General features: G+C 50.0%; 1 protein-coding gene across 1 annotated transcript in view; it reads right to left on the bottom strand.

Moving 5' to 3' along the window:
- Positions 1-22,005, bottom strand: part of MGMT (O-6-methylguanine-DNA methyltransferase) — a 280,338-nt gene extending 258,333 nt beyond the window's left edge. Inside the window, 1 exon segment of the mRNA NM_001003376.1 lies at positions 21,961-22,005. The gene's annotated coding sequence lies outside the window, so the exon portion shown is untranslated.
- Positions 22,006-24,015: the final 2,010 nt, after the last annotated feature.

Here is a 24,015-nt window from a genome sequence, read left to right as displayed (position 1 = left end):
TAAGACACAATACGTGGACCACAGTCAGATCTGGTTCCAAAGACTAAAAAGACAACCAAACATCTCCAAAGACAGGACAAGCAGAAAGGAGAGAATGTGAAAAAAAGCAATATAAGGAATGAAAACAGGGAACATAATTACAGAGATTTAAAACTTGTAAGAACACCACGAGTTATTTTTCCTCTCAAAAAATTGAAAACCTGGGGCACTTGGGTAGCTCAGTCAGTTGAGCATCTGCCTTCAGCTCAGGTCATGATCTCAGGGTCCTAGGACTGAGTCCCACATCAGCCTCCCTGCTCAGTGGGGATCTGTTTTTCCCTCTCCCTCTCCCTGCTGCTCCCCCTGCTTATGCTCTCTCTCTCTTCTCTCTCTCTCTCTCTCCCTCTCTCTCTCTCATAAATAAAATCTTTAAACAACAACAAAAAAAATGAGAACTTGGCTTAATAAAATTAATGACAGCTTTAAAAAATAATTTTATAACAAAAAAATCATGAATTTAAAAGTCTCCCCTCAAATACCACATTATAAAAGCAAAATGTACCAGATTTTGAAAGAAAAGACCATTTTAATCCAAATTCTTTTGAGAAAAGAAAATAGAGAATGGCTGACCTATTCATGAGCCAGGTTATCCCTGAAGCCCAGGCCAGACGGGGATGCTTTAAAAGAAAGGAAAAGAAAGGGCAACCTCATTCATAAACTCAGATGCAGATTCTAACCAGAAAATTATAAGCCTAGTCCAGGTGATACTTAGTGAACAAGTTCATCCCAGAAAAGCAAAAATGATTTAATATTAATAAATCTATAAAAGTAATTACCCACCTCACAGACACAGGGTGTGGGAACCACATAATCATTTTGACAGACGCAGAAAAATAACTCAGTAAAATTCAGAGCCTATTAATGATTTTAAAAAATTTCTCAGACAACCAGAAAAGAAGGAAGCTTCCTTTCTACTCAAAGCCTATAGCAAGCTTCATTTTTGGTGGTGAAAAATTAACAGCTTTCTCCTTAAACTAAGTAACAAGGTCATAAGTATATACATTAAGACTGTGTCTTTAGCGACCAAGGTACAGTCTTAAGCAACCAAGGTCATGGAGGTCCTAGCTAGTGCAACATGGCCAGTTAAAGAAGTAAATGATGAACAGAGTATAATAAAGCAAGAAGCCAGCTCTCATTCATAGATTGTATCATCGATCATCTACATAGAAAATCCAAGAATATTCATACAGTATACTAAAGAGAGAATTTAGCAAGGAAACCAGTTATAAGATGAACACACAAAAATCAATAGAGCATTTCCATGTACCAGTCAAAGGAAAAGGATTACTTTAAAAAAAAAAAGATAAAAAAGATACTATTTATAGTAGCAACAAAAAAATAAGGACCCAGGAAAAACATCACAAAAGATGGGCAAGCCGTTTATGAAAGAAACTGTTAAAAATTGGCAGACACTAAGGAAGACCTACATAAAAACATAGGAAAGATAGAGCATATTCCTGAGGAAGATTCACACCAGAAAGATGTTATTCTCCCCACATTAATTAATTAATTATAGATGTAAGCAGCTCCAGTGAAAATACCAAAGGCTTTTTTCTAAGAATCTGACAAGCTGATTCTGAATTTGTATGGACGAGCAAGATGGGAAGACTTATGCCACCAACATGAAGAGTTAGCCTAAAGCTATGGTAATTAATATAATGCGGTATTAGTACAGAAAAAGAACTATAAAGGAAAAGAATCACAAATTCAATTATGTTCCACTACATGAAAATTAAGAACCTCTGTCCACTGAAAGGCGGTAGAAGGAGAATGGAGAGGTAAGCCACGAACTGACAGACAGTAACAGCAGCCCGTGCGACAAAGCTCTGGAATCCAGAAGGTAAAATTCTCCTGTAAATCAGTAAGAAAAGGACCCCGCAGTAGAAATATAGGCACAAGGGGACGAGCAGGCATTCTGCAAGAGGAATCATGACTGGTGACATGAAAAGATGCTCCAACTCGCTGGTAATCAGACAAAGGTAAATTAAGATCACAATGAGATCATTATTTTCCACCTGGTAGGTTAGCGATGATCACAGCAGTTTCCAAGTTTGGGGAAGGATGACATCAATTGTGTAGGAGCCTAACCTGCCTCCACTGTTTTTACGAAACAGTTGTGGTCGTGTGGTCCTGTACGCTGAGCAGTGGTGGCAGCCTTGGGCGTACAGCAGGGAGACGCGGTCACAAATGTGCCATGAAAGTAGCGGATGAGAGTGATCAGAGCAGCTGTGGGTGACAGACAAAAACAAGAGGACAGACAGGAAAGCACGTCCATGAACAGCGGCAGGGTCGCAGGGAGGGCTGCTGGGACGCAGAGACCATGCACAACCAGAGGTGACTCAGCACGTGAGGTCTCAAGCAGGGAGGAAGCCAGGCTCGAACACTCGGACCACGTTTTATAAGATGCTCTTCTGAAAAGTCACAACAGGCCACACTAAAGATGTTGTTGAGCGCAGCTGGGTGGATGGTGAAGCCCTACACGCGGGCTAATGTAACACAAACTCAGAAGAGCCCTAAGAGCAGGGCGGGGAGCGGGGACCCGGGGCAGGACGGGAGAGGGGGTGCACAGGTGCCGGGCAGATCCGCGCCGAGCTGGCTGGCACCTGTCCCTCACGACTCACAGCCATCTCACACACTGCTTAGTGCACACCAAACAACACATCACTTCAGGAGGAAAAAAGAAGGAACGGAAGAGGAGAGGAGGGAATGAAAGCAGAAAGAGAAGAGAAAAAAAAAAACAGCACCAAAAAACCACCAAAGGTCAAACTAAGACAGTAAAGAACAAAAATTTGAAATCCTGGGCACTGGGAAAGGGCAAAGAATGCTTTTGCTCAGGGCCACAGGCCCCACTAAGGGAACCCTTCAGCACTACATCCTTTGAGACAGCAACAGGCTCATGTCTGTTGCACGCCGGCACTCCATGTTGGGCCCCGTGTGCAAAGTTCATGTGTAACCCCAAATCAGGTAGTTAACACATGTGCCCGATGCCCTGACTTCCCCCGCGGCCCCGGTGATGCACGGCGGCCGAAGTGACCTGGCCACTGGCATGTGGTAGGAGGCTCAGTGCTCGTCCAGGGCATGTCTGGCAGCCGTCACCCAACCATGGCCCGCGTGGTTGTCACATTCGGGTGGACAGCTGTGAGGACACGGGCAAAACCCTTTTAGCATCCCGCATGTCCCTCTGCAGGACACGTGTCGACTGTTCTCAGGTCTGTGCGTGGCTGTGGGAGAAGCACAGTCCAAGCCACCAGGCCTGCTCTGTGTGCTGAGCACTTCACACTAGCTACCCCGGGCACCGGGCACCAAGGATGGCCTCGGCTCATCCATTCCCCAAATGCAGAGTTGCAGAGAGCTCTCCAGAGGTCAGGCAGGCAGCAATGCAGGAGGTTAATGTTATCACCACTATTAAAGCAACAGAGGTACTAACGGTGGTTGGTGTGTGAGTTCTGGCAGGAAGGAACACCCTCTTCTCCTGTCTGGTCTCATCTTGCACAGCATGAACATGCCAGAATGACAGCCTTCAGCAGAGCACCTTTCCAGTGACACCTCGCATTAAAAATCACAACAGTGACAAGGGAAGAATAACCTGAGTTCAAGAGGCTCTTGATTTCCTCTGACTTTCTAATTCTGGTCCTCTTGGTATGGAGTTGAAATGATCCTCCTTTGCAGTAAAAGTACAAATAAAGTTCTTTAAATATCTTAACAGAGAGTCAACTCATGCCTATCAGCTTAGCCCTACACGTGCCACCTGGGACTCACTTGCGTGGCATTCTCACTGCTGACCAGGATCTAACGTGAGCAGCAAAGACTGCAGGACCTTAAACACAGGAAAGAGGCTGAGACACAGGCAGTGGAAGAGTAGAGAAGCCACCAGAAGAGGGTGAGCCAATTCAGAATGTAGCTGACCCAGCATCAGGCCTGGTGGGATTACCAAAGCCCAGGAGGCAGGGCCATCGGGAGTGAGAACCCTGGGAGCAGGGGACAGAAGGGCCAGAAAGGGACCCATGGAAGGAGAGAACTGAAGTACTCTCTTTTAGATCAGACAAGGAACAGCCATGCCTGGCACTCACACCCATGGTCCTGGCCTCCAATCTCCTGCCAATGGCCACATCTACCAGAGGTCAGAGGGCACAGGCACCAGCACCAGGAGGGGTGGCTCTGGCAGCTGACCTGTATACTCTCCTAAGGCTCATCCAGACTTCTATCGCACTCCTGGGTGACACACTCCTCCTGAGAAGGCCCTCTCTCTGTGCATTCCTCTCTCGACCCTCTTCCATCCTCTACCCAATCAAGGAAGACCACTGGAACACTGCCTCACTGGACTGTCATTCTTACTTCCCTAAACAACATGATACCTTCTATTTAAGTTGAGGATCCACAAGAAAACAAAGGAAAAGAAAGTCACACAAAAACCATTCCTGCATTTGGTTATTCAAAAAAACCAACATTAAATGGCTTACTAGCCCTTACTTAAAAGTTTAGGACAAATTCCTCCCACAAGAAAAGGTTTCTCTCTCCTGAATAGATGATACCCTTGTACTAAATTATACAACGAGTGCTGGGTAACTCCTTTCCCTTTTCACTGTGGCTTCCTGTATGCCCAATGACAGGTTGCATTGTACGTACATAAGCTATTTTCAGCCCAGCTTTCCTGGCATATTGACTTTCTTAGTGCATGGTTCTCTGGCAATCACAACTACCAAATACAGTCATGAAACAGAAAACAAACATAAGTCTCTGACAGAAGGCAAAATAGCTGACACAAAATCCATGTGCTAAGGGTCAGGCTCTGGAGCCGGCCTGCCTGGGTTAAAACAATTATAGGTATGTCCCCTGTGTTCAAGACAGAGGAGAACAGGATGCCTGAGTGGCTCAGTAGTTGAGCATCTGCCTTTGGCTCAGGTCATGATCCCAGGGTCCTGGGGTCGAGTCCCCATCAGGCTCACCGCAAGGAGCCTGCTTCTCCCTCTACCTATGTCTCTGCCTCTGTGTGTGTGTGCCTCTCATGAATAAATAAATAAAATATTTTTTTAAAAAGACAAAGGAAAATAAAAACATGCTTAAGATATAAAAAGCACCCCAATGGAACTCAGATGTAAAATACAGTATCTAAAAGGAGAAATACACCTGGTATGATTCATAGATCAGATACAGAAGGGAAAAATTAGTGACAATGAAAAATATGTTTTTAAACTATCCAGGCAGAGAAAAAAAAAAAAAGGACTGAAGTAAATGAACAGAGCATCAGTAAGATGTGGAACAATATTAAACAATCTGACACACATTGAAGTCACCCCAGAAAAAGGCAGAAAAATATTTGAAAAAATATTAACCATTTCTTTAAATTTAATGAAAAAACTACACTCACAGATGCAAGAAACTCATTGAAACCAAAGCCTTAGAGACATAAAGAGAAGTAAACCAAGGCACATCATAATCAAATCACTGGAAAAAAAAAACTGATAATGAAAAACCTTGCAAGTGGCCAGAACAGGGAAAGGGGACAGATACCATGCAGAGGGGAAACATTAAGCATGACAGCACACCGGTCCTCTGGAGCTATGTGAGCCAAGATGCAATGGAATACCATATTTAAGCATGAAAAGGAAAAAAATAGTCAATTTAGAATTCTATAAGCAGCAAAATATCTCTCAATAATAAAAGCAAAACAAAGGCTTTTTCAAAAAAAAAAGAAGAAGAGAAGAAGACAGTTTGGGTACTAGCAGACCTGTGTTTGAGAAACACTAGTGCAAGTTCCCTAGGCATAAAAAAATGATACCAGATGGAAAAATGGATTTATACAACGGAATAAAGAGCATGGGAAATGGATAATATGCCAATAGATATAAAAGCTGGGGGAGGGTTCCTATTTTCAATCTTTTTAAAAGATAACTCACTGCCTAAAGCAAAAACAATGATATATTTTGGAGTTTGTACTTTATGGAGAAATAAAACGTATTAAATGAGTACAATGGGAAAATGGGAGAGGCTGAAGCTACTATCATAAGGTTCTCCCACTGTATGTGATGCTAATAATGTCACATGAATGCAGACTATGATAAGCTAGACACATTCACAATACCCTAGAGCAACCACTAAAAAGCAGAGGAAGGAGAGAGAGCTAGTAAGTATATATAAAACCTAAGCTAATATCATTAAAAATATATATTCACAATTCTCAATAAGTTTAGGACTGATATAAGAAAGTATGTCCTCTGATCACAAGGTAATTAAATGGAAGATCAGTAACAGAGGTATCAGGAAAATCCCACACTATTTGGAAATGAGACACTTCTAAATAAGCCATGTGTTATGGAAGGAATCGCAGAGAAAACTGGAACTCACGAGACACTGAAGGAAAGTAAGACGACACAGCCATCGGGAGATGAATTCCAATGAGCTTTATGCTCCAAGGGGAAATTTGGCCCTAAGCGTCAATGTGAGAAAAGACCAAGGGTTCAACTCAATGATCCAAGCTTCCACCTTACTAAACCCAAAGTGAGCAGAAGAAGGGAATAATAAAGAGAAGAAATCAGTAAGAGATAAAAGAAGGAAATCAATTATAACAAAAGTTGGTTCTCTGAAATGGACAAACCACTAACCAGACCAATTAGGAAAAAAAAAAAAAAGGAGAAACACAAATTACCAATATTAGTAATAAAAACAAGGACCTGACTTAAATCCTACAGATACTCGAAGGACAATAAGAGTATTAAAATCACTTTGGGCCAATAAATTCGAATAAATGAGATGAAATGACCCAATTTTTTGAAAACCTCAAATTACCAAAAAGTCACTGAAGAAGAAAGAAATGACCTGGATAACACTCGGCCTACTACAGAAACGGAATGCGTAGTTAACATCCTTTCCATAAAGAAAACCCCACACCAATACGGCCTCACTGGCAAATCCTAGCAGACATTCAAAGAAGAAACGATATTAACAGCATGCAAACTGTTCCAGGAAATAAAAGCCGCCGACCTCATGAGTCTAGGATTGCCCTAATTCCAAACCAGAAAGACTCTCCCAGAGAAGAAAGCTACAGGTCTGTACCACCCCAGAAACACAGACGCAGAAGTCCCCAAACAGTAGCAAAGTGAACCCAGCAACGCGTAACAGCCCTGACACATCGAGCCACGTGGGGTCACCCAGGAATGCAGAGTGGGTCTAATACACCAAGGGCAAGCAGTGGGACTCAGTATACTCACGGCACCAGGGAGAAAACTTCCCCAACGTGACAAGAGGCACCCAGAGCAAAGCACGGTGAGGACCACACTTCACAGTGGGTGAGGATGAGGCAAAGAGCAGTGAACAGCTGCTGAAAAGGAAAAGAAGAGGCAATCCTCCTGCCCTCCCACCCCACAACCTCAAGGTCAAGGGGAAAAAGCCAGGTTCATGTCAGAATGTCTGGACGAAGTGATCAAGCTCATGGTCTTTACTCCATAATCTCAACCATTTTCAATATTCCGTGCCCGACGGGAAGCGCTCGGGAGCGCTCCAGCAGCAGAGCGAGGTGGTGGCTGTCTGCACGAATGTCCCTGGGGGGGGGTGGGGGGGGGACATAGCTCTTCGGATGAACCTGCAGACTCACCCATGAAACAAACGCTTTCCTTGTAGGAATGAGGAAGGACCTGTGGTGACTCAGACTGGGGTACCCAGCAGACATCTCCTCAAAAATAAACGGTGCGAGCGCGTCACTGTGACATATTGACGGTATTTGCTGCTAATGGTAAATTGGGAGCTTTAAATGGTGATTACAACTTTAGGAGACATGTGTCCCCCACCGCGCCTTATCGATCGCCCGGTTCTAAGGCCGTTCTAGGAAGGCGGTGATATTAACAAGCATGGGTTTCAACACTGCGTTATGAAACTTGTCAACATTTGGAAGATGTGTACAAACCAGCAAACCAGTATTTTCCAAAAGACCAATGAATAATGTAACAAAATCATTCAAGGTGCAAGACACATCAATCGATTTCCACGTAAGCGAGCACAAAGAGCTCACTAAGGGCTCAGATTCCACACAGCAAAGAACCTTCCAGAAGCTAACACTTTCTTGTCGAGTTCTGATGCCATCTCACAGAATATCCACAATTATCTGAAAGAGCTATTAAACTGCCTTTCCTTACCAGTTATTTGTATGAAGCCGGACTCTCTTGATACGCCTCAACCCAAACACATCATGGTAGACAGAGCAGGAACAGGTGCAAGATCTGGCTGCCTTCTATTAATCCAGTCATTTAGAACACGTGGAATAAAAGTAAACCAATACCGCTCACCTCACCAATCTTTTTTTATGGAAAATAGTTACTTTTCATTTAAAAATGTGTTGTTTACATTAGAATGTAATAGGTTTATTGTTGCTTAAATGAATTACTAAATGTTAAGTTTCTCAGCACTAACTTCTAATGTGGTAAATTTGATATATGACTCACAGAAGTTCTCTAGGGTCTCTAATAAGTTTTTAAGAGCGCACAAAGTCTCTGAAACCAAATCACGTGAGCCCACTGGTGTGAGGGGAAGAGTGCCGAGACTACACCTGTCCATACCCCACCTGTAGTCTTGACCCCCTGCAACCAAGGGGCTTTGCGGGACCTAATCCCTCCATTGGCAAACAGGAGGAAGAACAGAGGAACACCCCCGTATCTTCCATCTGACATCCTGAGTGTAACCAGAGGACGTCCCAAGAAAATAACCACTTTCCCAGCTTTTTAAGTACTCTCTACTACCTTTACCTCTGCCACCACCTGTATAAACTTTTCCATAAAAATTTGATTAAATCTCTCCAGGAGACTTCCTTATAAAGCTCCACTAGAGAATGTATCATTATTTCAGCTTAGAGTTGGAAACAAGGGGGGGAGAAAGAATCCTTTGGTGTAGCAAGTCAGTGCATGAATACAATTCCATATGAAAACATTTAAAATACATTAGATTTTTTGGTCAAGATGAAAGACCAAAAAAAAAAAAAAAATCAAGCAATCTATTCTAATTGGGTTCCCATGGTAACTGTACAATTGTGTTTTTCAATATAACATCCCAAAGGCCCAATGCACACTTGTAAAATATACTTCAAACAGCCTGAATTGTTTTTACGTTACAGCACTCCCAGGAAGATCAATTACTATCCATCCCCACCCTGACTATTAGTGGCAGGACACGTTAACACTGCTTGCCACATTAACATAAGTCATATAAGGAGCACTACATATCACAATCATTATATAAAACTAATCACACGCTTCAGATTCATCAAACCTGCTCTGGGTAATAAACCGATACCACGGTTGTCGCAGAATCATGTTTACGAAATGTAAGAAATCGAGCCCAACTACATGCCACACCATTATGCCTCTCTTATTGATTTCAAGGATAAACAGAATCAATCATTAATAATTACATTATAAGATGGCCCTCAAGGTTAATCATATTCTTAGAGACTCTCACTATGGAATTAAACAACAAACATAGCTGTGCTAATAAATAAATAAATAAAACATAACTGAGAATTCAAATCCACGTTTTAAATATTAACAGCACGCTATGAAGCACAGCACAGTCCCTCACTCGGGATTCCAGCCTCCCCCACATGGACCACAGTGGTCGGTCCCTGCCAAGCGGCATTCCTGGGCCCGGTGCTGGCCCACACAGCAAGGCACAGAGCCCCAGCCACAGCTCAGCGACAACAGATCCACTAGGTAAAAGTTTACAACTTGAGTTTTCTTTGCAACGAGCATAAAGATCCCTCCACAGTTGATGCATTCTGCAGATCTACACCCCATAGCACGAGCTGGTGCTTGGGCAGAAGTAAATTTAACAATCTCCTGCCTTTTTGGGTCCCCTCATCAATGGCTACAGATCTAACACAGGCCAATCTGGTGCAAGTGTAGGCCAGCGGCTTCCAGTGAGGAATGTCTCACTAGGTCCCCAACTCAACAGAGACTTCCAGAAATCCTGAAAGACAACGTAGCATGGAAAGTAGCAAAGTGCATGATTCTTAGAATTCTAGCTGGTGTCCAACAAGATGACCACAGGCTGCTCCTTGATCCACGAAGGACTAGAGCCTGAATTGACCAATGTCAAGAGAAAAAACCAAACAACCAATACAAAATCCCAACCAGCAAATCTAGGCTAGTTCCCCAACCCTCCTCTTGCCTAAGAATCCCAGTCACTCAGCTCTTACACCAGACTCTCCCCCCAGCATCAGCAGCTGGGAGCCTCGACAGCATCTCAGAACATATGCACCCAGTGCCACGATGTCACCGGGCCCTCTGGGCATCTCATGCCTTGCCTGCCACGTCGCTTTCTATGATCTTTGGGGTTCCCGGTAACAAGACACAGATTTCTGTGTATTCTGTTTTCTATTCTTCCTATATACACTCACACCTTCAGGGATGCCAGGACCTAAACCTGAGAACCAGCCTACATGACTTTTGAGCACTATCTCACTACAAGTTGCCCTTATCCCCAAATTCCAACTTTATACACAAACCTCACAGTTCTAGAGGCTGGGAAGTCCAAGATCAAGGTTCTGGCTGACTTTATGTCTGGTAAAGGCTCTCTTCCTGGCTGGCAGATGGCTGCCTTCTCCCTTCTGCCCTCAAATGGTGGGGACAGGGGTGGAGGTGAGGCACTGAGAGGAGAGGAGTGCGGAGGGCACAGGAGGAGCAAGGAAAAAGAGATCTGTCTCCACCAATCCTGCTGGACAAAGGTCTCACCTTATGACCCCAATTCATCTTCATTTAACTCCTAGGGGTCACTCTCCAAATACAGTCACAGAGCTTAGGGCTTCAACATCTGAATTCTGGGAGGATACGCTCAACCCTTGGCTGGGCCTTCCACCAAGTCTAAGTCCACACCAGCCTCGGAGGGCTCCCCATACAGATTCCAGCATCGCCTTCCACCAAGTCTAAGTCCACACCAGCCTCGGAGGGCTCCCCATACAGATTCCAGCATCACCTTCCACCAAGTCTAAGTCTACACCAGCCTTGGAGGGCTTCCCATAGAGATTCCAGCATTGAGAGATGAAACCAACACACTTGAGTGTGAGTGTGTGGCCCAAGGGAAGGGCCCAGGCATTGGAGGGACTCGGGGAGGCTGTGTTTGGGCTGAGTCAGAAGAGGCTCTCCAGGCAGGGCAGGAGAAGACTCTGGAAAGAAGGGGATGGGGTCTCCCACTCATCCAGGCTCAGAGCAAAGCTTGGTGCACAGGCTTCTAGAGAAAGTGCCAGAACAGATGTGCATGGCCATCAGGCTGAATGTGGCTTCAAGATGAGTCTCTCAGGCTCATCCCATTTGGCATCTGGGTGGGTGGAGGGATTCCCTTAAAGCATCTTTAGATCCTTGCCTTCAACAGAAGGAGGAAGAGGTGGTCAGTGGCTGACTCTCCCTGGTCTCATGCCTACATGCTAAGCTTCCACTGCCTGGCACCTGCTGAAGCAGTGCCCTTGTCAGGCACCTGGCCTCCTTCCACGTAGGGTTCAGCTTTCCCTAGAAGCTTCTCTGGTGCCCTCATGGACAGAAGCAGGGGACTGTGTGGGGCTTGGGAGGCAAAGAAACCAAGGTCGTAGAAGGTGGACTGTGGCAACTTCTTCCTCCATGATGCAGGACAGGAGATCTGAAAATCCTCATCATCTAAACCGGACAGAGGTGCCAACACTCACCTGGCTTCCCAAAGGTAACCCCCCAGTCGAGGTAAACTCCAGGTGGTCTGGGGCCAGTGCCCTACTGCAGTAGCAAGCACCCAACAATACAAACAGACCAGAAACAGGGTACATGGGTGGCTCAGTCAGTTTAGCATCTGACTCTTGATCTCAGAGTTGTGAGTCTAAGCCCTACATTGGGCTCCACATTGGGTGTGGAGCCGATTTATTAAAAAAAAAAAAAAAGAGCACAGACCAGAAACACAAGCATCCAACAATCCAAACACACTAGAAACATGGGCAGCCACAAAGTGGCTTTTCATTAAGTGGGATTTTCTACATGAACATCAGGCCACAACCCAAGGACAGCAAATGTTTGCTTCCAACACTAAAATTATTGGAACCGCTTACTTAAGGCCAATACAAAGGAATTTTTAACTAATCCGTCCAAGAAGCCATCCTGCCTTAATTGTCATGATACACAGTGGCTGGGAGTAGATGCACGTCGGGCTCAAAGGGTTCTGAGCAAGAAACCTCACCAAACAGGACAGGAAAATCACTCAGGAAACCAGAACCAAACCTCTGGAGGCTCTTCTGGGGTGATCAATAGTCCAGACAACACCACAAGGACAGCAATGGTGATCTCAGTTCAGAAGGAAATGCTCTGATTACACAAAAAGCTAAGAGGAAGTCTTTAAAGCCCATACTTTTGTAGGAAAAAAAAAAAAAGGCAACCATAAGTAGGGGTTATGGCTCCAGCCCCACATGGGCTCAAGCTATTCGGAGAGTGACAGCCAGGGCATCACAAGGACCCTGACATGAGGGGGCCAACCCCCCGGCTCACTCAGGAACTCCGGGTTTAGCTCTGGAAGCGTGTGTCCCCGGGAGGCCGCTGTCACCCACGACCAAGGCAGAGCTCCCGGGGAGCCCGCCTGCTGCTGGGCAGAAGACCTTTACGTGGTTGGTCGTAGTCAAAAGGGTGAATAATGCTGAAATCGTAAGACTATTTACTCAATTCTAGAACCTGCATATTCGTTCTGATAGTTCTTGGAACAAACTTCAGGAGGAGCAGCCGAGGAGCAGCCCCCGCAAGCTCCCTGCAGACGCGCTGGGGCCCGCACCCCGCCAGCGCCGGAGACGGATGGGCTGGGGTGGGTGCGGAGGGCGCTCCTCGGCAGGCCCGCCGGCGGGACGCACCGCATCCATCTGACTCGACAGCTTAATCTGATGATAACACGATGGTGACAGAAACAAATTTTTCTGCACAATAAAGAATAGCACACATGGGCTTTTCTTGGGATAGCTAGCTAAATTCAGTAACTTTTGGAAATACATCATTTCTTTTTCTTTTTTTTTTTTTTTTTTTGCCCATTTTTCTAGGAACTTCCACTTGAGTGTGAAAAGCCTCACTAACAAGAGCAGCTGCAAACACAGAACACAGCCCTGATCGGACGCTCAGGACCCCTTCCCTCTGCTCTGCTGGGTCCCGGCCCTCCTGCAGGGTCACGGCCCACACGGACGTCATGACGTAACCGTGACAGGTTCAGCGCACAGAGACCTTGAAGCCTCGTTTCTAGGACCCAGGCCACACTGTGGCCTTAACCACTGTGGGGTGTCCACAGGCCGGCACAGCCAGGCGGCCTCGACACACCCCACCCCTGACTCCACGCAGGCCATTGGTGCCTTTCCGTCTGTCCTTCCAGCACGCCAGCCGGTGGCCACCCAGGACCCTCCCGGACACTGTGCCCAGGCCTCCATTCGCAAGGCCGCCCACCTCTCATGGCTCAAGCCGCCCTCATAAGTCATTCTCCCTGGGGGACCTGCTCCAACCACCTTCAACCACTGACGCCCCCCAACCAGGGCCTCCTGCACCCCAGTGTGCCTCCAGAAGCACTGAGAACCTAAGACATGGGTGGACAGGCCCGCTCCCCGCCAGACGCCCCAGCAGGTGACCCCCAACGGGGTCAGACAGGAGCACAGCCTGAGGACACGGGCCGCGCAGAAGACCGTGGAGTCTTTGCGGAAGGAGACCAGGCACACGCTTTCCTTCTGATCTTCATTCCAACGCAACGGTGCACCCCGAGCCTGGCAGTTTAGTTTTGGGAGCCCGCCAGCACCGGCAGGGTCGTACAGGTCCCCGCACCTCCGGAGGACGGGCTGGGTGCGAGGGCCGCTAACGAGCCCCCTCGTCCCTGCTGACACTTCTGCCCGAGCGAGGCTACAGGAAGGCAGCCCCCCACTCCCGAGCCCAAATGCCAGCGCGACGGAAGGGGTTTATTTACCCCCCCAAGGCCAGATCTTTTTCTCTAACTTCCCCAGGATCGCTTTTCTGTGAATAAAAAGTATATACACCACATGTTTTTTCCTTTCTCATTAAAAAAAACTCATTCTAAACACAGTCATCTTCCATGACCCTCCTCCCTCACCGCACGGCGCTCCGTCAGAAAGCCCTGCGGGACCCCTCGGCCTCGCACAAACTGTCCCCAAACCACCCTTGACCCGGGGCACATGACCGGACTGTGTCACCCGCCACGTGCAGCAGAGGCCGCCCACCGCCTGACCTTCGTCCTTCCTCCCTGTCGTCCCTGCCTCCCCTGCTGATGACTCGGTGGCCCCACTTGGGAAGGTCCTGAGCCCAAGGCTCAGAGAGAACAGTCCCCTTCCTGGCTGACCTTGTGCTAACGTCAGGGCTCCTTTGCAGCCCCGACCCCCACCCGAACTCCAGCCGAACTGCTCACAGATGCACCTGCACCCCGGAGTCCACGCTCCCACTGCTCAACCCGCAAAGTCCCACCCACAGGCCACCGGGACAAACCTCACAAGTTTCTGCACAGATGTTTCACCCACCCCTGCAGCAGGCATCAGGACCAGGTCCACAGTGCATCGGGACTTGGTGATGAGCATGGCTGCAGCCCTGGAACACAGCCTGGGACTTGGTGCCCTCCTCCTTTCTCTGGCTCCCACCCAATTGTCCTCCCACTCTCAAACACTGTATGGGGTGTAGATGAACGCCTTCAGCAAATGGCAAAGCTCACACAGGCACGGCCCCGCGACGTCCTCACCGCGGGCAGCCCTGTATTAGTGGTCTGTGTACTGGGAGGTGTCGTGAGCATGTCAAGCAGGGACAGACATGAGAGCACTGTTTCTCCCCCAATGCTAAGGACAGTGCTTGGTCACACTGGAGTTCAGAAAATCTAAGTGAACACACATAGGTATGTATTTATTTACGCCACATCTTGCCCCCAAAAGGACCCGTGCCTGGTTCTCACTTGACCCCTGCAAAGGCAGTGACACAGCCAGTGGGCCAACCCGGAGCTCTAGTCCTATCCTGTGTGCCTTGTGCAAAGCACCCAGCCTCTCCCAGAGAATAGCACACATGGGCTCCTCACACACAACAAGGAAACCATCGGTGTCCACAGGATGCGAGAAGTCGGTCCACATAAAGCAACCCGCGCAGTAGGCCTTCAATGAATGCTATTACCAGCAACACCATTATTGCAGTGGCCAGAATCTTCTGGAACTTGACTAACTCTACCAGGCTGAACCATGAGGGGAGGGTAAAGACAGACCCCAAAATAGGGCCCATTTCCACCCACACATATTACTGAGGATTTTCTCTTTCTGACAAAGCTGACCTAACAGATTGCCCCGCCCCTCACTACTGGGGTCTGAGCAATCACACTTGGGAAAATACTGTGCCATGCTGGTGCCACTGCCGGCTCCTGACCACTGCCAGTGTCGGGCTCTGTGTCACATCCTTCAGCAAGCTTTTTCAATGTAACAGATGATTACTGTCGAGCCTCCGGGGGCTGTCGGAGATGGGCAGTGCCCCCCCCGGGGAACACACCTGCTAAGCCCACTGGCCCACGAGGCACAAGCCTGCCGTCAGCATGGCACCCCTGACCACTCACCACACTGCCCCCTGAGTGGGAGGCACCTGGAGGCCAACCGCCTGGGCAGCTCCCAACAGTGTCCACGGTGAAACAACAGAGCTGGCAGCAGAGGATACCACCTCCTTAGAGACAAGAAGGATTTTAGACACCTAGCAAATTCCCCATGGGCTACATCATGCTCCAGACCAAATAGAAGTCCGTGACCACCTGGAATCACAGACACACCGGAGGCGGAGCACAGGAGCCAAGAACCATCACTAGTCCTGCCTCCTCTGAAAAACAGCTTGGTGGCCCTAAGCTAACATATGCCAACTATTACTGTTATTCGGGGCTCACCAGGGCCTGGTGTGATCTGCACATGTGACTCCCTCTCAATAGGCAACCACAGCCCTATGAGTGATAGTGTCATTTCCCCTAGTTTTGGGGAAACCAAGGCTCAGAATAGTTATCTAACTGTCCTCAAGGTGATATAACCAGTAGAGCCAAGTCCAAACAAGCAGTCTTGTTAGCAGCGGCTGCCCACTTACCCCTGTGCAGGCTGCCCCTAAAGGGGACTTGGGTTATGAGTAAATCCATAAAACAAGGATGCTGGCTAGGCTGGAGGGAAACCAGGATTTCTGGTAGGTTCCTCCCTGCCTTTTCCAGGTACAATCTCATCCACAAATGAGATAATGGTTCCAAATGAACATTTCTATCCAGGCGGTGCCTCATACTTTATTATTTCATATGCTGATACTCATCCAGACAGACAATTAAGTGTGATCACCACCATCAGACAGATGAGGAGGCAGCTTGGAGTTCAACATTTGCTTAAAGTCGCCCAACTAATTGCGGCACCTGGATGGCTCAGTCAGTTGAGCATCCAACTCAGGGTCATGAGATCGAGCCCCACATTGGGTTCCACACTGGGCATGGAGCCTGCTTGAGGATCTCTCTTTCCCTCTCCCCACTGTGCATGCTAGCGCTCTCTCTCTCTAAAACAAAACAAAACAAATAGTCACCCAACTAGTAAACAGCACCACCAAAATCCCTCCCATGTTCTCTCTGACGCCACTCTTCCTACATAAAAACCCAACTCAGTTCCACAAAAACACATTCAGTGGTGTATCTGAAAGTTCACCCTCACCCGAGACCAGGAAAATGCTTCTACCCCCAGCAGGGAAAAAAAAGACACCAGCCAGTCAAAAGGAAAGACAGGAGGGAAATATAATATGGCTGTCCATGCTTCACTTTGTTTGTAAAACTAATGCCAAAGTTTTGGTAACATCTGCATCTTTTGTCATAACCACAAGACCGAAAACTATAACGCTATGATAACATGTTGGGTGTGCAATTTGAAGAGATTCACATGTCTCTGAGGAGTTACAAAACCATACACAGATCCATGAGCACAGGCAAGTGAGAACAACGTTGGCTGCGAATGGACCCTTCTGGAAGGGGAACTCCATTGCTCATCTGCACTGGAGAGCATTCTTTCTCAGCCATCTTAAAGATTCCTCAAGAGATGCTCAAACATTAGGGTCCCTAGAATGCCCTGAGAAGCCCGTAAAGACACAGGTCCCCAGGTTCTGATCCCACAGGTCTGGCAAGGGGCCGTATAATCCGCCTTTTTTAACCAGCACCTTCGGTAATCCTGATGCCAGCGGGGCTCAGACCACCACTTGAGAACGCTGTTCTGCTACGGCTCATGGATCTCCCACTCCAAGGAGAGCATCAGATCCCACATTCCAGTGGTCACTCTTACTAAGGACCCCGAACAACCAGGTCAAAATCTGAAGGTAACATCATTGGTCCCAACATGTAGGCCTTTTGACTGAGGAGTAAACTGTAGCTAACAATTTAAAAACAAATGGGAAGTAACCACCAGTTACTTATGAAATGTCCACATTTCAATGTCCCATCCCATATTTTGCCCCATGATTCAATTCTCTCTCTTCACCCATCCGGATACCTCTCAACGCCCACTGCAGGAATCGCCCGATCTGTCAATAAGGTAAGAGTTTTCTAAACTACTATCCATATGACTCAATTTGTCAGTAAAAACTGCCACCAGCGCTGTGCTTGCAGAAAAATGTCCATAAATGCATTATTGCGACTGGCAGATCGATGTCTATAATAAAAACAAATAGATTTAACAAGTGCCTGCTTTTACGAGTGGTGCCATTGGCAGACTGCGCGTTCAGTTTCGCCCCCAGACTTCTGGGAATGGGCAATGGAGCTCGGGCTGGATACTCTGCTGACTTCACAAGTGCTACCGGTAGGAAATTATTCTAACAAGACAATTTTTGAAGTGGTACAGTGAACATAGGAGGCATTTATAACTCTCTCACAATCCCTTTCACGGTTACACACGTACATAGACGACAACAAATTTGGCAACTGTAAGGAAATGTTTCTGTGGAACTTTTAACTGGTTTTTCCACGGCGGTATCACAAGCCAGAAGTTTACTCTGGGATGCGGGGGCGGGGGGGGGGGGGGGGCAGGGACATGAGGCCTGCCTCCCTGGAGACCCCCACTCCTCTAAGCCCCTGATCTAATTGAAAACAACTTGCCGTATCAAAAACAAGTTTGAGCATTTAACACGTAGTCAACGGTGTCACCGCCGTGTCAGTGGCCCCTGGGGCTGCCTATGTATTTAGTTATTTCTGTAAAGCAGACATCAGGAGCGTGGCAGCCACAGACTGGCTTACCTGCCAAGGATTCTGAGCACTTTGGCAAGACACTGTGACCGATTTACATACAAGCCACATCTGCCGAAACCACTCTGATTCCTTCAAAGGTTACAAAAGGTCACAAAATGATTTATTCCTCTTAGACAATTCATTTTAATAGCTACATACAGGAATAAGTCATTCACTATATTCCATAATACGGTTTTCCCAAAATCTTGCACTGACCCCTCCATCTAAGCATTTTATTATTTATTTTTTACGTCAAAAGAAAATGACCCTTGCCAGTGACCAGCAAATATGCACCGGTTACCCAAATGCCACAAAACACACACGTGGCAGTATTTTGTCTACAATGCTGGGTCTCAGACTTTCATCTGCCTTTGCTCACGACAGGCCTCCAGAGCTAACAGAAGGGGACATGCATCCTGTGAAGCAAGGGAAAACTGGCCCGCCTGCACGGCTCAAACCCCCTCTCCCATGCAGATAACCACAGACTTTCACTTTAAACCAAGAATGGGGTGCTGCGGAGTTTGTTTGCTCATCAGCACCTGAGAAGAATGACAGGGAATCCACTCTCACCCAATGGTAATGTTATAGTCCACACGTTCCCAATTTTTACAGTTTCAGGTTTTGTGTGAGTAACACTCTGAGCTAAGACCCAAGCTCCTTCAGAAAGCAGCTGTATCAAAAGCTACCCTCCCATAACCAGGGAACCCATCAGGGAGGACGAGGACGGCAGCCAAAGGAGCTCAGGGCCTTTCAGAGGCTGGGGCCCCAAAGTACGTGTCTGCAGTGACCCCAGACATGATAGGATGCCAAAACCCTCAGGGAAAGTGGATGCACAAGAGGAACTGTATAGGTCAGTAGTTAGGTAAGGTCACAGGGAAGCATAAAAACAAACCTAACAGATGACCACAGAAAATACTGTTTTGCTTCCATGCTTTTTCTACTAAGGAGACTACACTATAAACTGAAAACAGCCTTGAGGCCCAAAACAGGGAGTCAGAATAGAACCGTGTTGCTGGTTTGAATCCCTGGCTTCTACATGTCCTCTGCAAAATAAGGAAGATAAAGACAGTTTAGCAAGGTTACTTCATTGAACAACACTGAGAAGCGCACCGTTGGGTTCCTGAGGCGGGAGCGCGGAGGAATGAGCTCTGCAGGACCGCCGGGGTGGCTCCTTCTCCCTCGGGCCCCCTGCCCTTCTTCCCTGCATGGACAGACCAGGCCCACACCTGCACACAGGCACAGGAAACTATGGGGCTGGAAGGCCCAAGTGGGGGGCCCAGGTGAGATCCAACTGATACCCAAGTGAGACCAAACCAGAGAGGAAAAGAAAAGTCTGAGAATCTCTGCTAAACAAGAGATGTTTCCATCATGTCCATGCCTAGTGCATTATTTCTTTAAACTTCCCCCTCCAGCAGTGAAGGCCTTTTTAAAGCAGGGTCTAAGAAGTCTAAAAATCTAGCTCTTACAATACAGATTTGTTTTAATAAAAAAGAATATTCACATAGAAAAGGTGCCTTACTATGGCTCTTGCCAGTGAGGATGGGTTCATCCTGCCCCCACAGCGTAACAGCCTCTGCTATTCCAATTCCGACTGGAGACAAGAACCCAGGAGAGATGCGACACTTGCCAGAGCAAGGCCAAGTCTCCTGGTGTCCTGCAGACTCTGGCCCTCGCAGGTGTGGACTTGGTGTGAACTGCCCTCGGGACAATGTGTCTGAGCTAACACAATGTGAGCTCTCTGTTGGCCCGGGGGCCGGGCGGGGGGGGCGGGGATGGCCAGGGGTGGGAGGAGAGCTCTGACATTGTTTCCTTAATCTGTTTTACCCTTAGCATGCTCTCCTTTTTAATGTCTTTTTCACGTCTGTGTTTTCTCCACTGAAGGACTGTGAAACAGCAAAGCCATCTCTTCCTCATCTGTCTCTGGGAGATGGAGAGGAGGGCCTGCCTCAGATGCTCCACGGTCCCTATTTAAAGAGCCAGCCGCTTCTTCGCTGGTTACGTTCAGCAGCTTCGTGCTCTGCCACATGCAGCAGAGGCGGCCCCTCTGTGGACAAAGCAGCCCCTCTGTGGGATGACTGTCCACCCACCTGACCAAGCAGACGCTGCGCTCTATCCACACAAGGTGCCTGGAGAACAGGAAACCAAGTACTGGGCAGAGGCCTTGCAGCCAAGACCATCCCAGGGGCTCAGGAAATGATGAGCCAGTGAGTGAGGGATGGATGAGCACTGCCCTACTGTCTCCACTGACCTGGGAATCAGGGTGCCCAGTGTGAAGGGCTCACACACTCCGCTTGTTTACCCCAAGTGTTTATGGAGGCAATTCGGGTAAAACGAATAGACACCAGCCACGATCATGAGGACCCCAGAACATGGTGTTAAACAGGGCAGGAGGCGTGGAATTCCGCCCAGGGAGGATGCTAAAGGCTCGCTGCAAGGAAGGGCCTGGGTCGAGGCCTCTGAAGCTTCCTGGGAACAGAAGGCGGATGGACAGCGTTCCTGGACGTGCATCACCAGGGTGCGGGGCAGGAGCGTGCACAGGGGAGGGCCTTGAAGGTGTTGGCCAAGTCGAGGTGCGACGGGGGCAGCCTGCAGCCCACAGCAGGCCACTGTCACCAGCTCAATGTGGTCCAGGAGCTGCAGGCCTGGGGTGGGAGGGCTACACCTGGGCACATGTGAAACCTGGGCAGACTGTGGGTGGGGAGAGGCAGGCCTGGGATGGGTGAGCCAGCCACACCTGGTGCACCTAGGCACATGTGGGACCTGGGCAGAGGGTGGGTGGGGAGAGGCAGGCCTGGGGTGGGTGAACCATACCTGGGCACATGTGAGACCTGGGCAGAGGGTGGGTGGGGAGAGGCAGGCCTGGGGTGGGTGAGCCGCACCTGGGCACATGTGGGACCTGGGCAGAGTGGGTGGGGAGAGGCAGGCCCAGGGTGGGTGAGCCACACCTGGGCACATGTGGGACCTGGGTGGGGAGAGGCAGGCCCAGGGTGGGAGGGTTGCACCTGGGCACATGTGGGACCTGGGTGGAGAGTGGATGGGGAGAGGCAGGCCTGGGGTGGGTAAGCTGCACCTGGGCACATGTGGGACCTGGGCAGAGTGGGTGGGGAGAGGCAGACCCAGGGTGGGTGAGCTGCACCTGGCGCACCTGGGCACATGTGGGTCCTGGGGGGAGGGTAGGTGGGCCGCACCTGGTGCACCTGGCACATGTGGGACCTGGGCAGAGGGTGGGTGGGCCGCACCTGGTGCACCTGGTACATGTGGGACCTGGGCGGAGGGTGGGTGGGCCGCACCTGGTGCGCCTGGCACAAGTGGGACCTGGGCAGAGGGTGGGTGGGCCGCACCTGGTGCACCTGGTACATGTGGGACCTGGGCGGAGGGTGGGTGGGCCGCACCTGGTGCACCTGGCACATGTGGGACCTGGGCAGAGGGTGGGTGGGCCGCACCTGGTGCACCTGGCACATGTGGGACCTGGGCGGAGGGTGGGTGGGCCGCACCTGGTGTACCTGGGCACATGTGGGACCTGGGCGGAGGGTGGGTGGGCCGCACCTGGCGCCCCGGGGCGCACGTGGGGTCTGGGCGGAGTGGATGGGGGGCGCGCAGGCCCCACACCTACGGCAGGGGAAGGAGCCCACAGAGCCACAGGCCCCGAGGACTCGTCGGCCTAGGACAGGCCCTGCCGCGGGCGGAGGGCAGCAACCAGACACTCACCGTGTCGCCCAGGCCGCCGACGGCGAGGAGCTGCGAGCGCACGGACGCGGGGGCCACGGGAGCGCGCGCCGCCCGGGCAAGTCCGGGGCGCGGGGGGCGGGGCCGAGACGCCGGGGGGCGGGGCCGGGCGCGGGGGGCGGGGTCACCGCGGGGCGGGGCCTGGGCGTGACGGAAGCGCGGCGGGGGCGCGGGAGCCGCCGCGCGCGGAGGGGCCCGGAGGGGGCGGGGCCAGGAAGAGCGGCGAGGGGCGGGGCCGACGGGGACGGGGCGGGGCCGACCCGCGAGCGCGCGCCCGGCTCGGAGCATGCCCAGTGCGGCGGCGCCCGGGCCGACCCCGCTGCGCGCAGCCTCGCAGCCGCCTGGCGCCGCCCCGCCGGGTCTTCCCGCCCTCGGGCCGGCCTCTCCCGCTCCCGCCGGCGGCCTGGGCCCCGCGCCTCCGTCTTCCTCTGCCGCTCTGTGCCTCAGTTTTGCAAATGCCAGGCCCGCGCCCCGTGGTGCGTGCGGGGAGCGGTGGGGAGGTGCGCGCCGGTGCGCCCACGAACCGTGTTGCGGGCTCCGGGGGCGGCAGGTGCTCGGAGCGCGGGGCCGCCTGCCTGGGCTCCAGGGGGCAGGGACCCGCAGGACTCCAGGCGCCTTCCAGGTCGCTGCACGAGCAGAGGGGGCTGGGGCCCGAGGGGGCCGATCAGGGCCCCTCAGGTCCCTCGGGTCACCATGGCCTAGATGCACCCAGATTCCTGGGCCCTGGCAGCCAGGCCAGCCTCGGGGCCATTCAGTGAGCACAGGGGTGCCAGGCCCTGCTCCATGCTGTGTGCACATTCTTACAGCGGAGCTGAGCTCCCCCAGAAAGATACATCGGAGTCCCAACCACCACCACCACCCCCCAACCCCCCATCCCGACTCAGAATGTGACCTTATTTGGAGGCAGGATCTTTGCAGAGGTAACAAGTTACAGTGGGTCATTGGGGCGACTGGGGTCCTTGAAAGCAGAAGGCCAGGTGAAGACAAACACAGGGAGGGCTGTGTGAAGATGGAGGGTGCAGAGTGATGCATCCTGGAGCCAAGGAACAGGTGGGGCCAGAGAGGCATGGGCAGCACCCATCCCTAGAACCTTCAGAGGGTGCACAGCACTCTCCACACCTTGAATTCCAACTCCTGGGCTCCAGAGCTGCGAGACAGCGTGTGTGTTGTTTCCAGACACCCATTTTTGTGGTGCCCTTTATGGCAGCCCCAGGAAACACTATAGACACGTTGTATCCAGCTTGATGGGGCACAAGGCCCCCTGGGAGTATCCCTCAAAGCTTAAGAGAGGTCACATGCCCGTTGGTCCCCATCTATGCAGCTCCTAGGTTGTCTTCTTAATGGGAAAGAAATCTTCACTCTGCCTCTGTGCACAACTACTCTATTGGGATATTCATGACTTGCATGGCTCAACATAGTAAGATTGTTAATAAAAATTTGTTCAAAGAACCAAGGTTGCTTTGTGATAAGCCCCAGTGACTCAATAGGTGCATCATGGATCCTCTCAAGGTCACCACCCAGAGTCACACCTCGGCTGGGACATGTTCAGAATAGCTGCCTCTGGAAAGTGAACTAGGCCCTGGGTACACACTGCTGTTCAGATCAAGTACTTTGCTCCAGTAAAACTGGACCCAGCCTCAGAATCCTTCTCAGTGCTGCTCCAGGCAGCCAGCGGTAAGCACTTAAGCTAAGAAAGCAAGAGAAACAAAACATCTTTGCCGTTTGTTCTGGTCTTTTCTATAGGCTCCTGTGAAACTTATAACGCCCCCCCATCCCTCATTCCTTTGTCCCATTATACCCACATCCTCACCTACAAGCACTTTCTATTGTTTAAAGCAACACAAGGATAGCCCCAAATCTGGGAGATGGCTTGGCGAGTAAGTGAGGTCAGGAGATTTGGGATGCAGTCCTGCCAGCCTCTCACTGTGTAATCCACCGGACTTCTCTGTTTGTAGGATGACGGAACTAGGCGGACAAGGTTCCTTTGTGGTTTCCCATCTGTGGTTTAATAAATCATATCCCATTCTTCAGGTTCCC

This window comes from Canis lupus, chromosome 28, assembly GCF_011100685.1.
Source record: "Canis lupus familiaris isolate Mischka breed German Shepherd chromosome 28, alternate assembly UU_Cfam_GSD_1.0, whole genome shotgun sequence".
Classification (NCBI taxonomy): Eukaryota; Metazoa; Chordata; class Mammalia; order Carnivora; family Canidae; genus Canis; species Canis lupus.
The sequence above is the reverse complement of the archived record's forward strand: the minus strand, read 5'-3'. Positions and strand labels throughout refer to the sequence as shown.